Source organism: Diceros bicornis, chromosome 3 (genome assembly GCF_020826845.1).
Source record: "Diceros bicornis minor isolate mBicDic1 chromosome 3, mDicBic1.mat.cur, whole genome shotgun sequence".
Taxonomy (NCBI): domain Eukaryota; kingdom Metazoa; phylum Chordata; class Mammalia; order Perissodactyla; family Rhinocerotidae; genus Diceros; species Diceros bicornis.
Genome location: NC_080742.1, coordinates 33,656,209 through 33,667,166, shown reverse-complemented (window position 1 = coordinate 33,667,166; position 10,958 = coordinate 33,656,209).

The following is a 10,958-nucleotide window of genomic DNA, read 5'->3' as shown; positions in this document are numbered from 1 at the left end:
GAGTAATTTAAAATGTAAACTTTATGTAACATAATGTAGTATTGACACCAGAGTAGGGGTTGGGCACCTAAAATATAATTTGTTATGCCTTGAAATGATTTTGAACATAAATAAGTTTTTTCTTCCTCAGACAAGCATAAATCTGCCTTGCCTGTCTGATAGAACAACTAGATGATCAGGTGGAATAAAGAATAAGCAAGAACTTCAGAAAGTGTAAAAGCACCTTATATTTTTGTAATCATATAGTGAAGCACAGGCAGCCATGCTAATGTAGCATGTGAAGAAATTTTTGTTTTGAGGAAGATCAGCCCTGAGCTAACATCCAATGCCAATCGTCTTCTTTTTGCCGAGGAAGGTTGGCCCTGGGTTAACATCTGTGCCCATCTTCCTCTGCTTTATATGGGATACCACCATAGCATGCCTTGACAAGCGGTGCGTCGGTCCCCGCCCGGGATCTGAACCGGCGAACCCCGGGCCACTGAAGCTGAGCGCGGCGCTTAACCACTACGCCACCGGGCCGGCCCCATGAAGAAATATTTTGATGTATATTTCTCAATATTCTGGTCAGTGGTTACAAGGTGATCTTTAGACCTCATCATTGGTCACCTTGACAGTGTCAGGTCAGTACCTGGAGGGTTGGCTACCCATATGACTTGAGTTGAAATTGGTGAGGTAAAATTTTGAAACCTCAGGAATTGGGCAGAGGTTTTAATGGGTTCTCTCTAGTTATCCAGTGTTTTGTCCTTAGTGAACTTTCAAAATTTGGTTTAGGTGGTTTTCTCTGTTAAAGATTGAGTACCTGAAAATTGGTATTTGATATCAGGATAATGAAGCACATCAGTGGTAGTTAGGAAGTGAGACTAGTCAGGCAGCTGAATAAAATTATGGGATTTTACAATTAATCGATTTCTTTAACTTTTCATCTTCACAATGATCCTGTGAAACAGGCAGGAAGGACCTGTCTATTGTAAACATTTCATCCAATAGAAAACTGAATCTCACAGAAAATAGGAAGTGAAAGAATCGGGTTATCAGGTATAGACCAGAATCCAGGTTTTTTCCCTTGTAATTTTCCATAATCACTTAATTCCATTCGAAATAGTTTTGAATTCAAATTGTAGACGTGATAATGGTCAGTGTTTTTCATCATGCCTCGGATTAAAATTATTGCCATTGTGGATGCCTTGTCCCTTCATCCTATTCCCACTTAATGTTTAATTTGGAGGACTGATAATGAGCCGACTCTTTTGTAAGATTGTATGATGTATTAATAATGCCTTTTTATGGCATGTCATAATCTGCCTTGTATTTTTAATAAATATCCATATCTTTTCTGTCCCACAGTTACCAAGTTGAGAGAGGGAACACCTTCCACCCTTTTGGCAGAAAGCTAACAATTTGCATTACTCTCAGTCCATCCACACGTAAGATGCTGGGGATTTGGACTCAAGTTTTCTAGCTACCTTAATGGCTCCTGTTGTACTCCACCTCTAGATCTTGGCATGGGTCTAGACTCTGTCAGTGTCAGTTGCTTGGAAAGAAAAAAAAAACTCCTTAAGTATGATGTCGTTCTCTCTTCTCAGTCTTGGCCTCTCCCTTAAACCACAAACTCCTATGTCCAACTAACAACTCCATCACCTCTCCAGTGTCTAATGGGTGTCTTAAAGTTAACTTGATGAGAACAGAAGCCTTGATTATCCTTCCCAAACCTGATCTTTCAGTCGTCTTCATTTCAGTAAATGCCCCACCCTTCCCAATTGCTAAGAACTGGTCTTGAATCCCCTCTGCTCCCAGTATTCAAGCCATTGGTAAGCCCTGTCAACTCCACCTCTAAAGCATGTCCCATATACCACTGTTTGCCTACTCAGCATCCATTCCCCACTTCCTTCCTTTAACAAATACTCATTTTTTCTCTCAGGTATCCATACACGTAGGCCACATGACTCAAGGCAAGCCAACCACATTCCAGTTCAGGGTGTGCTCTGCTTGATCTTTAGCCAGTTGTAACTCCATTTTCCATACAGATGAATGGATGAGGGATGGACAGGCTTAAATAAGTGTGGGCCAATGAGCTAGGGGCATCTGGCAAAGAAGAATTTTGCCTTTTGAAATAGCCACATAAAGCAAGCCTCTCCCTCTGAATATGAATGATGGAGCATCTAGTCTCAATTGCTAATGGCAGTTATCTAACACTCATTCCAATTTGAGGGTTAAGATGATTAGAAAGTCTGAAAGAACATGATTCGTTGACATCATTGAGCCTGCTCTAGCACTAGGCTGTCTGTAAAATAAGCCTTCAAATTCCCTTATTTAAGACACCTTAGGTTGTGTATTTGGTTACTTGCACCCAGAAACAACTGATACATCCAGAATCTATTTACTCCCACTTAGTGTCTTAGTCTAAGCCGCCACCACCACCACTCTCAAGTCAGGCCTTCCCTGATCACTCAGTCTAAGGTATCCACCCAGTCACTCCACAACACGTTGCCTTCTAAAAAATGCTCTGCAATAATGATTTTTTTCATTAATGTTGCATTACAAATGATCACCTCCCTGTGTAGTAGAAACTTATGGTGAACGATGGCCAGAATATTGATTTGGTTTTACTCTCTATACGGTTGCTTTGGGGATTGATGGACTGTCCAAAAGGTTAATGCAAGGATAAATTGCATTTTATAATAGCTGTAGTTTGAATTCCCTTGTCAAGTGGCATCACTGTATTGTTATTCTGGATTCTTCGTATTGTTTCATAGCTGTCGTGCAATTGAATGAAGTTTATACTCCTACCCTCTTTGTTACCTTTGGGCTACAGTCTCTTATTCAGGAACTATTTGAACAATATCAGTGATGGCAACAAGGTAGGATGGCATGTTAGAGTAAGGTGACTATTAGGGATAGTCTTGCAGCTTTTTCCCAATGAAGGTAATGTTTAGAGTTACAGCAAGGACCATAACTAACATTCCAATGGTACACAGAACATGTAAAACTCCAGATTATTATCTTCACCTGAGCCAGCATACCTTTATTTACAATGTAATATTGTATATTTTTCTTCTTGGTTATTGTTTTTGTTGTTTGTTTAGTTTATTTTGTTTATTATTGGTCTCCTGTTTTAGATTGTTAATTCTTTGAAGGTAGAATGCCATTTGTATTCATCTTTATACCTCCTTGTCTAAGTTTGGGTTCCCTCTGAAGCAGACTTAGAGATAATGATTTGAATGTGAGTAGTTTATTACAGAGGTGAGAGGGGATTGGGTAAGTAAGACAAGAAATGGAAGGAAGCTAATAAAGAATGTATCAAACTAGTTAACCACTGTGGGCAATTAGACCTTAATTCTACCTGGGAACTCTGGGAGGCTGTATACAACATACCTCAGAGTTGTCCAGACTAAGGGGCGTGGGGGCCAGGGTATTTATCGACCAACTCCAGCCGGTCATTGGTTGAGGATTAGTCTGAGAGAGGAAATTGTTAATTCCCTGGTAACTTCTGCTCTGTCCCATGTACATGCAGAGTAGATACTGGCTGCCAGAGAAAGCCTTCAGGCAGAATCATAGCTGCTGGCAGTTGGAAGTGAGGCTGCGCTGCCTGGAAATGGTAGGTGATGTAGGGATAAGGGCATGGCAACAACAGCATCTGCACATCCCTAGACTATACTTGGTGTGTCTTAAATATTTACTATACAGTGAATCTTGAAACCATTGATCAGGAGATCAGAAGAAGAATTGGCAGAATCAGCACAGACCAGGAAGTAGAGACATTTTTTAACTAGAGATGACTTTTACTTCCTTTCTTGGTTATGAGGCACAAATCCATATAAGCCATGTCATCTAATTGGTTGTACCTAGACAATTCAAACCTTATATCCTGCCAAGAGAGGTCAGTAGGATCACCAATGACTGTGCAATATACTTTTTTATTATTGCCTGCAGTAAAAATGTCTTGCACAAGAATCTTCATAACTTTTTACTTTGACCAATATATGGTATCATTGAAGTTCAATAACTATTCAATAAATTGATCACATGAATCTTGTTTATATTTTCAAGATTAATCCTTTATTTAAGGCAAAATGATGTGCTTTTGTCTACCTTAGTGTTAATAAGTAAATAAAGATGACTTTAATAAGGATGTTTAAATTTTGCAATCCCCATACTCAAAGACTCGTGGCTGGCATTTATATGTAGAAACCTATGGTCCAGGTTAATAAGATGTGTCTTAATGATTTTGAGGATGATATTTCCAGATAAAGGAATGGACAGAACACTGATTTTATGAGAAGAGCAATTGTTTCTCTTTGCTAAGGCTATGAAGATTGCTACATTAACCACAAAGATGACAGTTTGTTTGCCATTTAATATTTTTTAGTAATTTCTCCTTTGGTGATTAAAAAAAGGGCATATGCTCAATTACTTTGGCTTTGGAGACATATGTATCTTTCCTCTGAAGCAGAACTGTAGGAAAAATTATATAGGAGAAAGATGTCTTGCTAAAATCGAAGAAAATTATAAGCAAAATTTTAAACGCTATTGGTTTATATATCAAAGAGATTTCTTCATATTTTATAATTTAGCTTGTTAAATAAGTCTAGTAAAAATGTTTTGGGAGCTAAATTTTCACTGTTTGATACAAAGTCTTAGTCTACATATTACTAGTTAGTACAGAGGATTAATTTCTGTTAGCTTTTATTTTTCAAATTAAAATTGTTGATAGACTAACAAATGGTCTAAGTTTTTTTAATGCCATTGAAAGAGAGCATATATATTTTTCCTTTTCCATGGAAAGTTTTTTCTTAATTTTTCCTGTCTGAATGAAATTGGTAATCTCATTTTAGAATATCACAAGGTACAGAAAAGTCTAGGGATATTTAATCAGGAATTAGATGAGTGATCTCAAATGGTGTTCCCAGGAGCCTATGGGAGAAGGTGTGAGGATGGGGGTCCACACATCCCTCTTTGTTTCACTTAGAGTTTTTTGACCTTTATTTGTTTTAGACGTTGGGATTCAATGTAAGATTTCATTTGAAAAATTGATTCCACTGCCTTTCTTTTAAAGTTTGATAACTGTGATCTAGATTTTCTACAATATTGGCAATTTCTCCTAAATACTACCAAGTAAGTTAGGTTTTACTTTCTGTCCAGATTCAGGGTAGAGCCACTTCATGCTGTGAAAATTATAAACATTTTTTCTAAGTTTGCTGAGTCTCTGTCATCTATATATTTGTGACCAGGATGTTAGACTTACAGAATTGGACAGATTCTTAAGAGGGTCTACCTCTACCACTTCATTTTACAGTTGAAGAAATAAGCCCAAAGTAGTTGTGACCTGTCCCTAAGGTCACATTGGGCAGAAGCAAGGAAAGATTCTCTTCTAGTACTTTTTCCACTGCATTGAACTTTCTCTTTTAGTGTTCCATTTCATCAATCTCAAATAATGAATATTTGTTAAATATTAGGAAATATAAATGGCATAAAGGAAATGATGAGAACAAACAACATTGCAGAAGAAATTCATCCATTCAAAAAATATTTATTGAGCAGCTACTATGCATCAGGCACTGTGTTATTTACTGAAACTAAGCTGTTATCTTACATACAAAAAATTTACATGGGCTCTATGCCATGTTAATCTAAGTTGAATTGATGGCTCCTGGCCTTTAGGGTTATAGTAATTTCTATTTTAACACCGTAGTGGACACTGGTTTCATCTTGGCCACCCAAGATATGTTGCCTGTTATGTTGATAACAACACCCAAATTTCCTTATAGGTAATTATCACCACCACCTCCACACTCAACCCCCCAACCTGCCCCAACTTCATTTGTCTGTGGTATTCATGGGGCCAAAATCAAGGTCTGCTGTCCAGCCCTAACCAAAAGGGTGAAGACATATGGCCAGTTCTAGGCCAATTAAACTTTCTTTCCTAGAACTTTCTATCTCAAGCAGAGAGATACAAAGATGAGGAAACTGAGAATTCATTCAGTCCTGACTATTGAATAGTTCCTGGCTCTGAGACCTTCTCCCCTCTAGAGCATCTTGTATCCTATCTTTTTCAAGCCTGGCACTTCAGCCTTGTCTTTGATTCTCATAACTCTCACTTCCTTCCACTAAATTCCTTTTTTGCTTAAGTTAATCAAAGTTGGTTTCTGTCGCTTCCGACTGGTTAACCCCAACTGACATCTATGTTTGTAAAGGATTCTGCAATTCTTTATTGGATGTCACAACACAAACTGCTAGAGAAGAACTATGAAAGTTTAGGCTCTTTGTCTCAAAGTCCACAACGTGAGTCGTCGTACTGAGAAATGATGACCCTAACCCCCCAATTAACTTTTTAGTTACATTAACAAGCTTGGTATCAGGACACCTGTGATGTGATAAAGATAATTCCCTTCTCTTGCTTATCTTCTCTCTTCCCATTTAGAGGTGACTTCCTAAGAGGCCATCCTGGGGCTCTTAGGGCTGTGAAGCACTGTCATCCTTTTCTAGTCTTCATTTTGATCTGTTAAAGTACCATCGCGCTGCCCCTCTGCTGAGTGCTGTTGACCTTGTTCGCTGATTGCTTTTAGTGATTCCCTTCAGTGATTGATGGAACGACTGGACAGTGATGAAAACAGAGCTGATTCACTTTATCTTAGCAGGATTAAGCCTGAAAACAAACCTAATTTTCTTTTATGGGGGGGAGAAGTAGGAACAAAAGATTTTCATCAGCATCTTATGGTAACATGAAAGGAAGACTGGAGGACTTAATATGGTAAAAGGAAACTTTGTAAAGGAAAGGAAGCATAACTGTTAGATTCCTAATGGAAGGAGTGGTGATGCTCTAATTTCCTTTTTAACAATAAATGCCATTCATATGCTAAGCATGGTACATATACTAGCCCACAAGCCCTCCAGTTAAATTTATGATCGAAATTAGGAGAAAAAGACGTGGGAAATGTAAAACAATCACAGGGAAACTGAAGAGATTAGATTACAAATTTGGCCAGCATAATTTGAGATCTTTCCCTTTCTATAATATCTCTCTATAAAATTGGGAAAATCTAACTTGTAGGAAATTAAAGATACTTGGAAAGTTCTTGGGTTCTTTGAGTTGTTTCTCCGCCAGTGATGATGAATATAAAGGATTAACTATTAAAAATGTAGCACAGAATGTTAGATATTTGTAAATATCTTTTAAATTAAAATTTCAATCCTTTTAATGCTTGTAGGCAAAATTACAGATACCTGGGACTGTGGTAGGCCCTATCATAGAAGGATGAACTGTTGTGAGAACATTCCTTCTCCTTTCACATTTTCCTTGCAGGAATAAAGAGGTGGTTCAATTTATGTGCAGAGAAAAAAGCAACAGAATAGCCCCATGCAATATCATTGCATTACTGTAATCATAGCTTACATGTCAATGACTTAATCTCTAGGCCTCTGTTTTACAACTGAAAAATGGGGATGTATCAGTCAGGGGCAAGGCCACTGCCTGCCTATACAATGCTTCTGTGAAAATTGGAAAATGCTACCCTTTCCTCCAGTAAGATGTAGCCCCATGAGCTTGGCAAGTGGAGAACAGGCTGGATTTTTGCCCCCGCAGTTTCTGTTGCTGGGTTCTCTTGTACAAAGTACAACCTACATAGCGGTATATAGCAGCCCTGATCTAAGTTCTTGGTTGCCGGCAACAGAAACCAACCCTAAGTATCTTAAGCCAAAGGAGAATTCACAGAAGGCTGTAAGAATCTGGCATCAGGGGCTTAGTTAACCAAAGTCTCAACTCAGGAGCTGCCTGGTCCTCAAGCCTTGGGTGCTGCTGCAATGGATTTGATCTCTGCCTGTGCCCTCTTCCTTTGCATCATTCACTCAAGATTTACTGTCCCAGGAGTGGTATTTGATTGCCTGGCCCCCAGGTGTACCAGGGAGCTAGTGGAGGAAAGAGCGGGTTCCCCCCTTCTGAAGTTGGAAATGGCAATGAGAGGTGGCACTTAGTGCCCTCCCACTGAGACTGCACACCACTTGAATTATTTCCAAGGGGAGACTGGGGCGCTATTAGGAAAGTGTATATGTGTGGAGAGAGTTGGGTGCTGGATAACTACAAAATGATAAATGTCTGGTGTAGGACTTAGGTATTAGTATCTGCTATTTTTGCCTAGAAAAGATATTATCTAGTCCTAGTTCCTATATAAAACCACTGTAAAGACAGCAACAGAAAAAGTGTTAAAACTAAAGGCACTTAGGTGACTGGTTTTTCTGACCCAGTGTTTTAGTGCATGCCCTTTTCTCTATGCATAGAAGTGATGGCAGAAATGGATGACCCAGGAAAGGAAGAATCGCAGGCGAAATTGCATAGTGAAATACTCAAAAGGTAACGTGAATTCATTATTCCTCTTATTCTTTGTAGTCTGCCCCATACTGAGTGCAGAAGACAATTTTCTCTAGAAAAAGATGAAAAGATCCCGAATTTTTATCATCTCCACTCTTATAGATAGACATGTATTTATTTTTTACCTTTTCCTTTTTTACTTCATTTATTTCTTTTTTTTGGAATGGCCATATCCATAAATAGCAGAGAAGTGGCCCTTACAATCCACAATATAACCTCCCAGGGTGGAGTGAGGCGCTGTGCCCCCTAGCTCCTATAAGATCCAGAGCCTTCCACATGACCCTGTCCCCACTCCTTCCTGCTGTGAAGGAACAGTGGTGCTTGTGGGCAGGATTACCAGAATGGGAGAGAATATAACAGCAATTCTGGTTTTCGGGTCTTGCTCAAGACTCTCTGTTGATTTTCTTCTCAGATGTGAATTCTTTTATGCCTGTGAGTTTCTTCTGTGTACAGAACTTTTTTGTAGTCAAGTATCTATACAAATTTCTGACCTGGCACATAGTCCAGTGGAATTTGTCTTTATCCTAATATCATTGTCCATAGTATGAAACAACAAACTTCCTTCTACTTTATATACACTTCTTTTGATGGATCGATGTTCATTCATTAAAAAAAAAATACTAACACCGTTCTAAGACCTAGTGATATTCTAAGTCCTAGTTTATTTATTTTATTTGTAAGTAAAACTTAAATGATCTTATAGATTCCTTGTGTATCTTACAGTCTACTGATGGAGACAAGGAAAAAACAAGTGGACAGATGTATAAATATATAATTACAAATTATGAGGGAAATAATTTTAAAGAAAAAACAGGGCTCAATAGCAGAGAATAGCAGGGGTGGAACCTACTTAAGACAGGATTACTATTAGGCTTCTCTGAGGAACAGATAAGTCGTGATCTGAAGATTGACAAGAAACCTGTGAGACAGGTGGGTGGAGAGTCAGGGGTCAAGGATGGGGGACGTGGGGGTGGGGTGTAAGTGGCGTATATTATTCAGGATGGGCCAGGCTTAAGCTTTGGTAACAAGCAGCCCCCCAATCATAGTTGCTTAACGCTTAAAAGTTTATTTCTTGCTTACCCAAAGTCTGTTCTCTGAGACAGCAACACTCTTGGTGACTCAGTCCATCACATGGGCCCCCATTTCCAAGCATGGCTGCCATATTCTCCACCAAAAGGGAAGAACCAGGGGGAAGGTTATGCAGTGCTTTTCTCCACTGTTAACAGACCATTGACCTGAACTGAGTGCACAGCCCTACCTAATTGCAAAGGGCTGGAATGCTCAGAAAGGAGTGGAGAGCTGTGTATTGTTGAGCACTAGTCATGTCCACTGCAGGCAGTATGAGAGTGAGAGAGGAGCTAGAGCATTCCAGGCAGAGAACAGCCTGGAGGAAGGTCTGAAGGTTATTATGGTTAGCATATTGCAGTACCATTGGATCATAAGAGATCATGCACCTCTGGTAGCTATGTAGCAGGTGCACACTTGAAGAGTGACACCATTTATTGTTCCAGTTACCAGAGTTCAGTGGAAAGTCATGTCTTTTATACAAAAATATGGCTTCCATTTAGAGTCCTAGATGGGAAAGAGAGAACTACTAATAATTATTAATCATATGCTATGTGTGATAAATATAGCATATGCATTTTATCATTTAATTCTAAGTATTATTATTATTCCTATTCTACAGATGAGGAAACAGACTCAAAGAGGCCAAGTAACTTACTTAAGGTGACAGAGCCAGTAAGTGATGGAGCTGGTGTTCAAAACCAGGCAGTCTGACTCAGGGCCTATTTAACTACTATACTCTAATGCAGATTGAAAATGTTTTCTTGGTCTTCGCCAAGAAGGGCCTTGGTGACCAGATACCTGACCCTGTAGAAGACAAAGTGTTATTGCATCTCACAGGGACAGGACAGAGGACAGGAGAAAGGAATGAGTGTAGGGTGCTAATGAAGTTGTATTGCCTTTTGGAGTTAGTGTTTACACTAAGAATTGAATTTTGGTTGGTGAGAAGCCAATACTTTGTTAGTTTAACTAGAGATTGTCCTTCCAGTGTTGCTGTTCTTTTATTCTAAGTGTTTTTGAAAGCTTCAGCCTGTGCAGTTGGAGAATCAAAGGTACGCTGTACCACTCTAGCACCCAAGTCATAGAGGCACCATCCAGCCGGTGGTGGTACCCATCATCAAAGCGTAGAAATGAGGAGGACAAAAACTTAACGGAGATGAAGCTGGAGGTTCTTGGAAACCTACCTTTCCCCACCTAGAGTATCTTTTCCCTCAAGGCTAGAACCTACGTGGGTCTGAAGTTATTTTAATAATGGAGGTTGTTCCCTCCAAATGTTTGGGTGGCTGCCTGCCATATTCCGCAACTTGGCAACCAATGATGACCTTGGGGCAGAGGGGGCACTGCTCTTGGTTTCCTGCCCACTGTTCTTTCCTTGTAGCAAGTGACTCTGGGATAGAAGTGCAGCGTACCGCCTAGAAGCCCTGGGAAGAAACTGTGAGGGTGCAGGATGTTCAGTAAATAATTTTCAGGGAATTATCCTTGAGAGACCATTGAGTTTCTATTTGTCTTAGCTGGAGTCACAGCGAGGTTT